General features: G+C 41.2%; 1 long non-coding RNA gene across 1 annotated transcript; it reads right to left on the minus strand.

The window, feature by feature from the left end:
* Positions 1 to 240: 240 nt before the first annotated feature.
* Positions 241 to 2622, minus strand: LOC113456348. The gene is made up of 3 exons (XR_003377171.1): positions 2424 to 2622; positions 1292 to 1505; positions 241 to 788 (listed from the first exon to the last, which is right to left on the minus strand). It is a non-coding gene; the product is annotated as an uncharacterized LOC113456348 (long non-coding RNA).
* Between the last annotated feature and the right edge of the window lie 13317 nt (positions 2623 to 15939).

Here is a 15939-nt window from a genome sequence, read left to right on the forward strand (position 1 = left end):
TGGTTTCTTCCTGCTGATATGGAGGTGAAGCTGGGGGTCCTGCAGACTGGAATGCCAGTGAGAACCCAGGAAGAGCAGGCTGTTTCATTTGTTATCCAGGTAGGCAGCAATGGGATCAGCCTGAGAGACAGCTAGCAGAGTGCAGCAGGACCCCTGGAGTGTGGGCTGGAGGGCAGGGCACAGCGCTGCAGCTAGACGCAGCTGGAGAAGGATGACCTTCAAAACGATTATAATCTGCTGAACTACATATAAATGGCAGAGCATACAATTAAGGAATTTTAAGGAGGAACTTTTTCTCTTAGGTGCACATTTGGAATTTTTAAGTACCCAGTTTTGACAGATGAGAAAAGGGCAGTTAGTCGTCGTTTGGGGGGTTTAAAGTAGGTGCCTCCACGTCACAGAAGTAGTTTTGAGTGATTCAGAAAATTAAAAAGAAAATGACTTAAGTGCCTAGTGACGTTGGCAGCTAGAGGTTGAGCCTATATCTGATCTAAACCAGCACTTGCCCTTTAGCAGGGACGCATGCTGCTTCGTGAAATGGGACAGGGTTCTGGTTTTATTTAAATGCAATTTGAGCTGCTTTCTCCACAGAAGCTAGGGTCAAATTCTGGGAAGAAAGACATCTCCTGCTCCACTTTCCTGGGGTGACGGTGAGCTAAAAGGAAGAAACCTGTCAAGTTGTTTTCCAGATTCTACCAGAAGGTGGCACAATCTGAAAACTTATTTCTGCGTCTCCACAGAACAAGATCTTGCTGTTTTCCACATGAGGTTTAAGATCTGAAAGAGAACTGGATGAAAACCAACTATTAGAAAACACTTTCCATATTATGGAAATTCTTTGCTCTCCTTGGGGGTATTTTTATGAAAAGTTTTGGGGGAAAAGGGAACAAATAGCAGCCACCAGCCCACCCTAACCCCAACACATCTATGTGCGTTCTGGAATGTTAGAACGTGTTCTGTTCTCAGGTTCCTGTGGAGAAGGGTACAAGAACAAAGGACTCTTCTGTGACCATAAATAACAGGATGGGTTGAGATGGGGAGGACCATGCTTCTAGAAAGACCCGCTTTCAAGGCTGTAGCTCTATGACCTTTCCTGCTGCCTCAGAGGAACAGAAACTTCCTGACTCCTACAATCCAACCATTTGGCTTTTCTTATTCTCGTGGAATTTAAAAGTTGGATAGGACATTTGAGAACATTTGGTTCAAACATTCTCCCAGCATGGAAGTCATTCCCATTATCTTCCTGGCCACAGTTAGAAACAACATCTCAACATCTGTCTGTGAACCTTACCACGGCGATCCCATGTCCATGTGGCTCCGGGGCAGCCTCCCAAGCATAGGGGAGATTGCCTCTTCAGTTGTGTGGCTGATGACAATATTTCATGAGTTCTGTACATTCACATCTGTCCATTCTTCTAATAGACACGGTGCTTGGTGGGTCGGTTAGCAAACCAGATGGCATGCGCCTCTTTACAGAATTCCACAGCCAGCATTCGAGACAGGTCCTGTGAAAATGAAGGACTTGGTACTCAGAGAGATTAAGTCACCTGTCCCAGAAAACTTGTCTCATAGGGAGTGGTGGTGGTAAGTGGTAAGAGTCTTGCCGTGAATGGTCTGTCTGACACAAAGTTTGTACCTTGAACTTTGATACTGATATTAATGCATCTCTGTGTGTGAATGGCCCTGGAGAAATTCGAAATCATTGCCTTTTCACCTGAACCTCACAGGGTGCATCTAACCCACTGGGCATTTAGATCATTCTCTTGCAGTTGCTCAGCAATGTATCTAAGCTTTATACTTTCTATCTCATGATAACTTTTTAGATATTCATACTAAGATCATTCTATCTTTCTAAATTGGACGAAGTCAATTCAGTTTTCTAACTGCTTTCTAAAGATATGGCTATTGGGGTTTGAGGGATGGTCCAGTCAGTAAAATACTTACCTCAAAATCATGAGGACCTGAATTTGATCCCCACGACCCTGATAAAATGTCAGGAGTAGCTGCTGCAATCCTAACGCTGGGGAGGCAGAGACAGATAGATCCTTGGGATTCATAGACTCAGCAGTCTAGCAGAATTGGTGAGTACCAGGGTCAGTGAGAGACCCTGTCTCAAATTTGAGGTGGAGAGCAACTAAAGAAGATACTTGGCATCAACCTCTGGCCTTTCCATGCACCTACATACACACACACACACACACACACACACACACACACACACACACACACGCACATACACAGACACACACACAGGAACACAGGCACACACAGGAACACATACATGCAAACACACACTTGCACAATTATGGCTGTCAGTTGGCTATCTTCTGGCCCCTTGTAAATCACTACCCCTCATGGAGTCCTGTTTCCTTGTCTGTCAGCCTCCCCATACACGTAATCTTCTGAGACTCAGGGTAACTCACCGGACATCTGCCTTTTCCATTAGACTCTGTGAGGGCCAGAGTTACTCTGTTACCATTAACTCCCTGGAGCCTCATCTGGTTCCCTGAATGGTGCAGCTGTTCAGTTGATGAAACAGTTAGTCTACGAATGGGAATAATCCTACCTTCCTCCCTCCTACACAAGAGGATTGTGAGGAACAAATTAAGGACGTACTTCTGCAAAAGTACCATGCCCTGTTAAAAAGCAATGCGGCCGTCACCAGTAACAAACAAATTGCACAATGGGTAGATTAAGCAACCAGATTCTTTCTTGACTTAAAGCCAAAAATGTTCTCATGCCTCTTGGCAGCCTTACCGGAGGCCAAAGATGCCAAAAGTATTTGGGAGGCTTTGCTCTGATTATTAAGTGATTTTAGTGTTATACCTTCAGAGGGTCGATGTTAGGATAGTGGCAAAGTTTCCTGGGAGAAAATCTCTTCGGTCATGAGACTAGAATCCCTGGCCTTGGTGGAGACCTACCACTACAGTTGGACTGGTCAACAGACTATCATTAGAATGAGGGAGAGGGCAGGGAGGTGTCCTTAATTCAGGCTAATGAAGTAGGCAGGATAATTAGTCCTTCAATGAGATACTGTACCTTTTCTTCCCTTAATTCCCGACCCTAGGAGAGTAGCTATTGGACGGCATCTTTGTAGATTCAAAAATTGACTTGATTTTATGGCATATTTGGGAAAATGCGACTTCACTTTTTCTCCTTTTTCTTTTCTAAGCAGGCTTTCTTTGACACTTTGCGCTTCCCTAGCCCTTTCCCCACTCTTCCCCTAAAGCCTCCCCTTTCTCTCTTCCACATATTTTATCCTTTTTCAAGTGGTTGCTTGTCCGTTATGTGTCTGACTTCCCCATTGCCAACTTAAGTGGCATAGCTTTCCCACTTCTGGGCAGTTGCTGAGATTTATATTTGGGAATTTATTGCCTGCCCTGGGGGTTTTGCTTTAAATTCTAATAAAATTGTCTTTGTGGTTCAAAAGGAAAATAGTAAAATTATATTATCATTGGCAGGAAGACAAAAACTTTGAGTCATTTATTCATTAGATTATTCAGTTGTTCTTTCATTCCGTATTTGTGAAAGGCCAACTAGGTGCTCAGATAGTATGTTTTAATTAAATATTTATTTTGTTGGGGTGGACTATGTGCATTCCACAGCATATAGAGGTCAGAGGACAGCATGCAGGAGTCAGGTCTCTCCACCCTGTGGGTTCTGGGGGTCAAACTTGGGTCTTCACATTTGGAAGCAACTTCCTTTCCCTACCAAACAATCTCACTGACTCTACATTTCAGTACTGAGGTTCAAAGCTTGGGAATGTGGCTCAGTGCTCAGTTCAAGAATTCTTGTCTAGTGTGCACATTGTTCTGGGCTGAAAAAAAAAACCAAAAAGATGCTTTTACTCATAAGTATAGTAAATGTTTTCCCTCTGCCATTTTTTCCTTGATCCTAATCCTGGCATTTTTTTCTGTTGTTCCCACTACATATGTTAGTCTTCTGCTGTTCTCCATCCAACACACAAAGGACCAGCTGGGGTTCTTCTTGCATTGCTTAGATACATAATTTATATATTTGGTTTTTCTTGTATTCTAGAACTATTCTGTTGGTGGGACAGACCGTTAGATCTATTTTAGACACTGGAAGGTACCGGCATGTTTTAACCTGCCTCTAATGATGGAGGAAGCAATAGAAAGCATGGATTAAAGTAATTTAATCACATCATGAAATGTTAATTGTGGCTAAAAGTGATCCATTCTAGGGAGCATTTTAGGCTAACAGAAGATAAAAAAAAACCAATATCATGAAAAATTGCTATTAGTAGTGGCATGTGTCTTTCTTTTTTTAAAAAAAGAAGTTCCATAGTAGGATACATTGTATTTACTTGTAATGATTATTATGAATGTATTCTATGAAACTTTATCTTGTTAGATTTCCACAGACAATGTCTGGTATGTACCCCTCTGGGAAATAAATTACCACACACACACACACACACACACACACACACACACACACACACACACAGAGTTGGATTTCATGCTTGTGAGCTGGCAGGCAAGCCCTGTGTGTACGACTGCTGATGTTGTTTTAAAGTGCTGCCTGATGAGCTTTTAGGGTAAGGCTTGGGCTTCCTTTCTTGCTACCACAGAGCCCAGGACTGGGGCTGTGTTCTGCTCAGTTTTATTTTTCTGAGTAGATCACTTGTCTTTTCCTCTCCACTTTCTGGTTATCTTCATACCACCCTTGTGGGTTTACCGATTGTGTAGCAAGCAAAAGAACAAAGAGCAAGAAGCCAATTGAAGTGGCGGATAGATAGCAAAACATTGTCCAATCGGGAGCTCAAATATCCAGAAGAGATGATTGCAGTAGTCTGACTGAGTGAGCAAGCAAAAGCAACATTCACAAACCAATGCTCACAACACCCAGCAGAATCTGGCTCCGGAAGAGGCAGCCATACCAGTGGAGCTCCGACTGTGTCTCCGTTGATGTTCTTCTTTTTCCTGTTCCCACTACAGGTATCTTCACACCATTGGGAACCAATACTAACTCCTGCTGAGAATGGTTTGCTGTGGCCTGTTTTCTCCTCTCTTCATCCTGGAGCCAAGGATCAGTCTGACTCATGACAGGAGGTCTTGGGGGGACACTATTATAAATGTGCTTGCATATGAGACAAGACAGGGCCTTTTGCTCCAGGGTCCCTTCCAACAAGCTTAAACAGCACCTGGTAATTTACCAATAGTAGGTGTATGACACGGGGCCTCACATTCCTCTGGCTGGCCTCAAACTTGCTAGATAGCTGAGAGTGACCTTGAACTTCCAATTCTCCTGCTTCTGGGCTTACAGGCACTTACTACCATGCCTGGCTTTTCTTTTTACTTTCTTGATAAACTCCCTTGATGAACAGATAATTTTTTTTAATTTTGAAAAGTTCATTTGTGTTGTAGAAGGCTGTTCATTTCCTAGCCACCCAGACTCCTGAAATGACACGAAACTATATTAATTAAACCACTGCATGGCCTATTAAATCTAACTTCTTATTGGCTAGCTTTTACATCTTAATTCAACCAATTTCCATTATTTTGTATTTCACCACAAGGCTCATGGCCTACTGGCAAGGTTCCAGCATGTCTGTCTCTGGTGCCAGCTTGATGCTCCAATGTGTGCTAGCTAAATTCACATAAAACCTGAGAGGGCTTGGAAAGGAATTCTAGATACAGAAAAACAAAGTTTAGCCACATTTTTTTTCTGTTTTCTTTTCTTTTTTGGCTGGCAGCATGTTGCAGCTCCTTTAAGAGTGGTTTTCCTGATTAAGTGGTAGCAGAAAAAAAAGCTGCATGGTTTTGAAACTGCAGGCTTCCTGAGCTGTGCTGCTAGCAAAACTCTGACTCTTTCAGGAGGCCGAGCATTTAAATGGGATTTGTGAGCAAAGTGTTACAACTTAATGGCAACATAGACAAGCTGTGTGCTTGAAAATGGGGCTGTGAGCATGGCTCGCCATAAACAGACCTCTGCCCACCATGTTGGACTGGGAAGGGCCAAAAGGTAAAGCAGACTTAGAAGCACTTAGCATTTTGAAAAATGCTCCTGGACAGAAAAGAATTACAGATACCTAATAGGGCAGATTCAGACATAAAAGAACTCTAAATGAGTCACAGTGTTGGATAAATGTACACAGGTTTGGGAAAAAGAAGAGAAAGAGAAGAGAGACAGTAAATGTAAGATAAAAGGGTGCAAACCACCATAGATTAAAGGAGTAAAGATAATAAAATAAATATTAAACTTGTAGAAAAAATAATAAAGTAAAGACAAATAGGCCACATAAAGTTGGAATATACACAGAGTCTTGATTATGTATAGTATTGTGTTTTCTTTGAATTTTTTGACTGTGAGGGAGCTAAGTAACCAACATATATACTTTAAAAGTATTTTGTCTTCAAAATTTGGGTCTAAAGATATGTTGCTTTGGAAAAGAAGTTCTTCTTTTGTTTTCACAGAGGATGAGAACCTGTAGAATCCTTCTAGACTAATGTGGTTTGATTGATCAAAAGCCCCTGAAAGGTCACCTTAAATATCCCCAAAGAAAATACTTTGCCCAACAAAAAGCAGGAAGCAGTTTGGACAGAACTACAGCCAAATTCCCCAATATGTTTATAAATGTTTGTTTACATTTAAAGGGGGATATGATATAGATATGAATAATTTGCATTGGTATAGGTCTCGGTTTATTGATACAAATTTAAGGTTGATTTTGTTATATGTTTATTTCTGCTCTTGATTAAGATATTGTGTTTTTGCAGTGCATTTAAAAATGTAATGTATAATTAAGAAATATAGGTAAATAGAGAGTCACCTATAACAGTCAAGCTTGTAATCAAGATAGTTAGATTTTATAGATGTACAGAGATGTATTTCAGATGGATAATTATTTTTCAAACCTCCCAAAGACTACGGAATATGACATTTAAAATGTTTTAAGAACTTAAGAGTTTTCACGACAACAAGACACATCTGCTCGTGGCACCACCAATTGCTTCAAGAAGAAAATGGACATTGAAGAGGCGCTGTATGGAGTTGGCTAGCCATTTGGGTAAGAAACTACTCTTGCCTGGACTGCTTGATGATATGTTGTATCAAATGGACTTGCAGGACCCACAGAGAAATGACTGTTGTACTTGCCTGAAGGTGAGACCATCCTTCAGGGTTTCTGCTTCCTGAAAGAGTCTGCTAGACATTCTGCAGGACATAGAAGAAAGTGACTGACTGATGTGTAATTCCCTTGTGTGGCTGTGAATACCATTGGTTATTAAAGAAACTGGCTTGACCTGAGAGGGTAGAACAGAGCTAGGTGGAGAAAACTAAACTGAATGCTGAAAGAAGGAGGAGTTAGGGAGAAGCAATGTAGCCCTGCCAGCTAGTAGGTCATGGCCTCATGGTGATGCACAGATTAATGGAGATGGATTAAATTAATGTGTAAGAGTTAGCAAATAAGAAGCTAGAGCTAATGGGCCAAGCAGTGGTTCAATTAATACAGTTTTTGTGTGGTTATTTTGTGAGTACAAGCAACCGGGATGAACAAGCAGCCTCCTTACAACAAATTGGAGTGCCAACACGGTGGATTAAAGCTTAGAAATTAATTTTAGACACAAAAAACCAGAGTTAAGTGTGGCTTAATGCCACAGCTCCTTTAAGAGAGATTTTCCTGATTCAACCATAACAGAAAAAAAAGCCGCAGTTTTAAAATAGCAGCTTTCTGGGTCATGCTGTCAGTATGAACTCTGGTTCTTTCAGGAGGACAAGCATTTAAATGGGGCTTGTAAGCAGTGTGTTACAAACTGCTTAATGGCTCAACATAGACCTGCTGCATACTTGGAACTGGGGTGTTGTATGCAGCTCAGAGGCAACGAACGGACCTCCTCTGCCATGTTGGAATAGGTGAGCCAAGCAGGAAGTGCCATATATACCATAGTAATGCTGCAGCTTAAGTTTTTAAGCATTTTAAGAAGCTGTCCTGGTCAGTAAAGAATTACAGGTATGCAATAAAGACAAATCAGATGAAAAAGACTTCTAAATGGGTCACAGTGTTGGATAAATGTACATAGGCTTGGGATAAAAAGAAAAAGAATATAGACAGTTATAAAAAGAAGTATACTGGTTTAAAAAATTAAAGCAAAGTCTTTAAAGATACACAGGTTCTCATCCTCTGTGGAAACAAAAGAAGAACCTCTTTTCCAAAGAAATATATCCTTAGACTCAAATACTTGAGTCAAGATATTTTTTGTTGGTTTAACTTAGCAGTCCATACAATAAAATATATCTCATTATGTAGCTCTTTAACAGTCAAAAAATTCAAAGGAAACACAATAATATACATAATCCAGGTTCTCTGCGCATATTTCATCTTTGCATCTAGACTAATACAGTTTGATGGACCGGGACCCCCTGAAATATTGCTGTGAACAATTCCCCAAAATTACTTTGTTTAGTAGACAGCAGGAAGCAATTTGGAGAGAACTATACCCATATTATAACTATTGTTTATATATGTTTGTTTACATTTAAAGGGGATGTGCTATAGAGATTTGCATTGGTATGATCTTGGTTTTTTGATAAAATTTTGTCATACTGTGTATATATATACACACATATGTATATATGTATATGTATATTTCTGCTATTGATTAAAGTATTGTGATTGTGCAGATCATTTAAAAATGAAATGTTTAATTAAGAAATATAGTTTAATAGATAATAATCTATAATAGTCAATATTCTAGTCATGTTAGATTCTAGTTAGTTAGATTTTCTAGATGTATAGAGATGTATTTCAGATGGATAGGCATTCTTCAAACCTTTCAAAGACATTCAGAATATGGGATTTAAAACATTTTAAGAGCTTAAGACTTTTTATGACATGAGACACATCTGCTCCTGGCAGCACCAATTACTTCAAGAAGATAATGGATATTGAAGTGGCTCCTTATCATGTTTGTTTGGGCAAGAAACTACTCTTGACTGGACTGTTTGATAGTGTGCTGTATGAGCTGGACATGCAGGACCCACAGACAAGTGATTACTGAACTTGCCTAAAGGTAAGATGATCCTTTGTGGTTCCTGCTTTATAAAAGAGTCTACAGACATTCTGCAGGGCACAGAAGACAAACTGACAAACTACCAATATAGACAGAACTGTCTTTAAAATTTCCTGCTTCGTGGAAAAGTCTGCTAGATACTATGGACCTATAGGCTGAAGATGAATGCCCTAATGGTAGAGAAGAACTTTGGGTGACTGTTGAGGCAGTGAGGTGTCTCTGTCAATTCTAGAGTTTTGAAAGTTGCTTACAATGACCTTATTGTTTACTTAGGTAATATTCTATCCTTCTGGAGTCTTTGATAGAGTTCATAGAATAGTTTGAAGAATTCATAGTTATAGTTTTTCTTAATTATTATAAAAGATAAAGTAGATTAAATATTGTAACTATAATTATTGCTTGATACCTGTTTTGTTATATGTAATTTTACTGTGTTAAAGTTAAATCCTTCCTTTTTATTTAATCAGAAAAGGGGAGGAGTCACAGCAAGCTAGGAGAATCCAAGGAGAATTCTTCCCTAGGGCCCTGGGGGAAACATGACTCTACTCATAGTGTCTTCACTTTGGACACTCAAACTCACAAACTGCCAGTGAAGGCCTTTGTGAGCTACTCAGTTTGAAGAACTTTGTTCTAGTCACCCCAGGAAATGAAGCAGTAGATTTGGTGGGTCCCTTCTGCAAGGAAGAGCATGGCCCCTGAAACACAGGGCAGTTGTCACCTTCTTATTTCTGTATACAGTTTACCTTTTTGAGTTGAAAGCCACACTTTTTGATGAAGATTGGGGAAAGGGAAACACACATGCGCGCGCGCGCGCGCACACACACACACACACACACACACACACACACACACACACATGCAACAGTCACAGCTAATACATGGTTGATGGCTTCTAGTGGATCAGTGGATCAGGCTACATATTAACCTGATGTGGGAAATGAGCAAGCAGCCTCCAACCACACTAACCATTTCACTTGCTAACTTGTTATCTATCTATCTATCTTAGGAAGATAAAACAACCCTCCACTGATTATCTGGAGAGGCTGATTGGGGCTTGGATTCAAACTTATCAGTTCTCCTACGGAGCCCCAGCGAATGTTATCCTGGCACTGAAAAATGCTAAAACATAGATAGTATTTGTGCAGAGAACACAAAGAGGCTCTGGACATGAAGTTCGGTGTGTAATATCCACTGGGCCAGAGGCAGTTATCTGGACCATTTCACAAAGTAGTTGGAAGACTGTGGATCGGTGGGTGTTTCCAACCACTTAATGGTAATCACGGAAAAGGAAGTATAGTGTCAGGGTGTAAGCTTGGTTAAAACAAGAGACAAGCTAGGGAAATCAGACAAAATCAGTGCTCCATAGATTAAAGTTGCATAATACTGTAGAGAAGAGGTGGCTAATGCTTAAATGCTAACATAGCTAGAGGAAATGCAAACCCAACAATAAGCATTCTTTGGGTAACAGAGAATGTGTTTCTTAATGACTTTAAAATTCTTAAAATTCATTTATTGATTGTGTGACTGTGTATGTGTGTGTGCGCACGTGTGTGTGTTTACAGGTACTGGTCAGAGGATAACTTGCTGGAGTCATTTCTTTTCTTCTACCACAAAGTATCTAGCAGATGGAATTCAGGTCATCAGGCCTGGTGGCAAGAGTATTTATCCACTGAGCCATTTTCCAGGCCCAATTTTCTATTTTAAAAATTAGATAATTTCTAGGAAGAGTGACCTCGGTCCTCTTCACCAACAGCATTATGAATATTGACGTTCTGGATCACCCTTGACATGGAACCTAAGTGCCCCTGCAGAAATATTTATTTCTCTAGGGCAATATCTGAGTCACTGTTTTGTTTATGCCATCACTCACAGCCAGAATAGCTTAAACCTCACCATGTGATTCAGCAAAAAGGGCTACATCCTTGTTGGTGAAAAGAACAATTTATTTAAATCTGAGATCTGCTGCCAACACCACATCGGCATGAGATAGAAGCCCTGTGTGACTTATCAGGGAAATCATTGGGGCCTTGGAGGCTTATGTAGCTATGCTGGCTGACTGCAGAGGTTCCACTGTAGAGTGTCAAGGAGATGCCACTGCTGTAAAGATGACCATGACACACCACTCAGACTGGCATACTGCCACAGAGTTGGCCAATACTTTCCCCAACTCTTCTATGGATAGAAGATATCATTAATATAAAGGAATCACAGCAGCTAGTGAGTCTCTTTGAATCCTGGAGACAGAGTGTACCCCATCTTGGCATCCTTCTGGCCCCATCAGTCAAAATGTCACAGAAGGTGCCAGCAGTCCCTCAAGCTTGGCCCCCGGGACTGTCTCAGCCCTTGAGAGGCTGTGAGTCCGATGGAGCAGCAGGTGTTTCCTGTCCCTCGCCCATGCTAATAAGAGTCTATGGCAGTCAAAAGTTGACTTCTTGGATTCTGTCACGCAAGCTGTGGCAGCTCTACTGCCCAAGATACAAACCCCTTGACTGGCAGCTTCTCACCTGCTATGGGGCTCTGTAGAAATAGGTCATCCCCCACTCACAACTACTCTGAGTGACTTTAAAGCTACAGGAGTGCTTTCTTTTTTAGCTCTATCATCAGCTAAAAATACGGTCAAAGCACATTCAGGACCCAGTTAGATCTGAACAAAAGATTAGTTGACTCCAGAAGCAGGTGATCACCATACTGGAGAGAACAGAACATCCTAGAGGGGACACATCAACCCCTCCACTTGCTTTTTTGGGGGGCAATAGTTTCAAGGGCTAAAACTGAAGGCATGACCTTGTTGCTGTGACCAACTGCACTGTGAATGGCTGCCTCTTAATTAAGACTGGAGTAGGATGAGCCCAAACCAAATTTACCCAATCTGAAAGTGTGTGTGCTTTTGCCACTATTCTTGATATCCCTTGTTACATCTTTAGAGATTCCTAAGATGTGACAAATGTGACTTAATCTTTGAATAAGAGATTGGTACTTATTGGGTGGAGCAAATAAATCTTCATCACTCATGTTGATGCTTCTGATGGCTAATCTCGGCTGACACAGTTGGGAAGAGGAAACCTTAATTGAGGAATTACCTATTTCAGATTATCCTGTGAGCTTGCCTTTGGGGGCATTTTAAAAATTACTGATTAATGTGAGAGGTCCCAGACCACTATGGGCGGTGCCATTCCCTAGGCTGGTAGGACTGGGATGTAAAAGAAAAGTAACTAGATGTGAGCCAGCAAACAGTGTTCTCCCTTGGTCTCTGCTTCAAGTTCCTGCCTTGGCATCCCTCCACGAGATACTGTAAGATGAAACAGACCATCTCCTCTCTGAACTGATTTAGATGATAGGGTTTATTATAGTAATAGAAAACTAGAAACCTAGAACAGACAGTCATCATTAGGGCTTAACAAGAACTGGAATAGAACTCTCCAACTCACAAAACATGCATCAGCAAATTCATGATAGGAGTTTACCTGAAATTCAGGAAAATGGACCCGATCAAGGAAATGATCCTTGAACATGCTTCTAGAATCTTGTGATTTCTTCCAGGTAGCTCATGCGATACCACACATGAAAACTCAGTATTCTGGCCAGTCTACCAGTTTGACTTGGCTTTGGTAGATGGATTACACTGTGCCTTTATCATCTGGCTTTGCTTTTGCTGGTGCCTTAAGCAGCCATACTACCATCCATCCATCCTCCCTGGCACGAGAGTGCCACTGCTGCCCTAATTATCTAGAGCAGTGGTTCTCAACCTTCCTGATGTTGCATCCCTTTAATACAGTTCCTCACATGAGGTGACCTCCCCCATATTATTTTTGTTGCTATCATCACTGTATTTTTTCTCTGAATTATAACGTAAATATTTTTGGAGATAGAGGTTTGCCAATAGGTTCATGACCCATGGGTTAAAAACCGCTGATCTAGAGGAAAATCTCTGTATTTGAGTAGGTAATTTGACTCATTTTCCGATTAGGCTTTATTCTCAGCACGGGGGTGTCTAGCTATTTTCCTTAGGAGGGAAGCTGGGTAAACAGCGCATGTTCCTGGTGAACGGTCACATTATCTCCCTTTACGCAGATGCAATAAAATGCCTGACCAAAGCACTTAAGGGAGAAGGGTCTATTTTTGTTCTCAGTTCCAGAAGGGAAGCATCATGATGGTGAATGTTTGGCCCACAGGACTATGAGGCTGGCCTGGCAGTCAGCAAGTGGAGTGATTGCATTGCATCTGGGTGGGGCCGTGGGGGTGGGGTGGGGAGGGGCAGCCAATGACTTATCTTCCAGCAAGGCTCCACTTTATAACAGTCCATGACACCACCCCCAGCTGGGGACCGAGGTCTCAGACACATGACCTCTGGGGCACACCTCACATTCAAATCACAAAAGTGGACAAGAGTCATAACCCCCCCCCCTTTTTTTTTGTCAGCTTTGGTCATTCTCTGCCTTTGAAATGTTAGGATTAGGACTATCTGGCACAGAGACATTTTGTCATGTTAGAGCTGGTGGTAACTCGTTAAGGGTGCACATTGTACACTGTCCTTGGAGGAGGAAGGTGGGACTTTAACATTCACTATGACAAAACCTTTAGTGCCTGCTCTGAATAAGGAACTCTGGAGTATTTTGTTTGACTAAGCTTCAGAGTGAGTATAGGCCTGCTATTGTTTGGTGTGCAAAAATCTGGAAATCATGTAGCTCGTGGGCTTCTGGTTCCTTTGGCAGTGAAGGGTGCTTGGGAATGGCAACTTGTCCCTGTTGTAGAGACTGTGCTTGTAAGACATGATGTTGACACTTGACACCTTCCAATCTACACACGTCACACTTTCTCCATTCTCTGCTGGGACACATATGCAGCTGCCAAGAAGCCCAGGAGGGACACTTGATGCCGCTCAGTTATCCAGAAGTGGAAAGCAGCTCTCTCACTACTAGTGTGGGGACACTGAACAGGAAACTTCGAGATCCTTTACATAGTTGCAAGATCTGGGTTTTTTTTCCAGATTGGACTCCAAACAGCATCATTTACTTGGAAAAGTAAAAAAAAAAATAGAGTTAATTTCTTTAGGTCAATTAAAAAGTGTAAAGCAGGTTGGGCAAAGAGCAACCTTTGTCAGACTTTGGATGATATCCTGATGGTGAGCTCAAGCTTTGAAGGATTTTGCTGTTGTCAAATTGTTTGGGGTTTTGAAAAATTGGCAGAGGAACCCTGTGTGTCCTGAGAGAGCTGGAAATATTTTTCAGTGTTCCAGTTAGGTTACAAACAAAGGCCTTTTGTTGATCTAAGTAACAGGATGGGGGAGTTGCTTTTTTTTTTTTTAAATTCTTCGTTCTTTCTTTCTTAGGTAAGACTGGCTCCTGACTAATGAGGCAGGAAGACAAATAAGACTCTAAGCCACGACTGCTTGAAGTGGTGTTTTATTTAGTTGCCATCAATTGACTCCCTAAAGTTTGGCATAAAGTGTGATCATTTCCCTCTATCACAAGCCAAGAGTGTTCAGTATGAGAACACTCTTGATAATCCTATTCTGTTTGGAAATTGTGGCTCATGGGAATAGCCTTTACAGTGGAGCATATGCTACTCATATTCTTCATGCATGTCTCAGAAGTATGATAGGTCCAAGAACAGAAATAAATCTTGTTTTTTTTTTGTTTTTTGTTTTTTTTTTTGTTTTTTGTTTTTTTTTTTGTTTTTCGAGACAGGGTTTCTCTGTGGCTTTGGAGCCTGTCCTGGAACTAGCCCCGTAGACCAGGCTGGTCTCGAACTCACAAAGATCCGCCTGCCTCTGCCTCCCGAGTGCTGGGATTAAAGGCGTGCGCTACCATCGCCCGGCTTTTTTTTTTTTTTTTTTTTTTTTTTAGAAATAAATCTTAATAGTTACTTAGCTGATGTTATAGAAAGCTGGGGAATACTTGCTTTTTTGTCATAACCCACCTTTAAAGGTATTCTTGGTTGATTTGAAATTGTTTCTCGTGCAGGCAGGAGACCATCAGTTGGGAAGTTCTCACCTCCTCAACTATTGTTTTGGGGCTTGAGATAAAATGGAAGATTGAATATGCTGTCCCAGGATTCTGTGAATCCAGCACATAAGATTGAAGAGTTCTGTTCTCCTCAACCCTCAGGATTCATGTAGACTCCACTTAGAATGTGCTTTCAATATGGAGGAGGGTCTTAACTGCATATCATGCCTGCCCCAGACTCATTGCTATGTCTTCTCCTCTTTGTCTCTTTCTCTCTTCACCATTTCTCAAGTGACTCCTTTACCAACTTTATTCTCGTAACCCTGCTCCTTCTTGTGATGAATTTATAAAATATTTCGACTCTCCACTAAGAAGTGGGTTCTGTTCATTGGATGGGTGTCTGTGGGAGCAGAAGATGAGGAAGATATAGGTAGCAATGGGGCAGTGTCTGGAGATGTCTAATCCAAAGCGCCAGAAGGAGAAATGACTAGAGAAGGATAAAGAGATGGACAAAAGAAGCTGGCAGGAGACAGAGCGACAGGCTGCACAAATTCTTTTTTTTTTTTTTTTAATTTTTAAGACAGGGTCTTACTATGTTGGCTTGGCTGTCCTGTAACTCACTATGTATACCAGACTGAACTCAGAGAGATTTGCCTACATCTGCCTCCTGAGTGCTGGGATTAAAGGTGTGTACCACCACATACAGCAGACTTCATCACTTCTTATGGTTCCCAGTGATGAGATTTATTCTCAACTCTCATTTGGAAGTAAACAATTTTGTTATTAAGTTTCTACATGTACTCATGGCACACAGGTGGATAGCATTAACAACTTTCAAAAATCCCCTATTGAGGTCACATAATTTCAAGAAGCAAAGAATCATTGAACAGTCTCTCTCAAAGGTGAAGTTCAACCAATAAAACATGTATATATGTGGACACATGTTCATGTGGGTACAG

This window comes from Microtus ochrogaster, chromosome 7, assembly GCF_000317375.1.
Source record: "Microtus ochrogaster isolate Prairie Vole_2 chromosome 7, MicOch1.0, whole genome shotgun sequence".
Lineage (NCBI taxonomy): Eukaryota > Metazoa > Chordata > Mammalia > Rodentia > Cricetidae > Microtus > Microtus ochrogaster.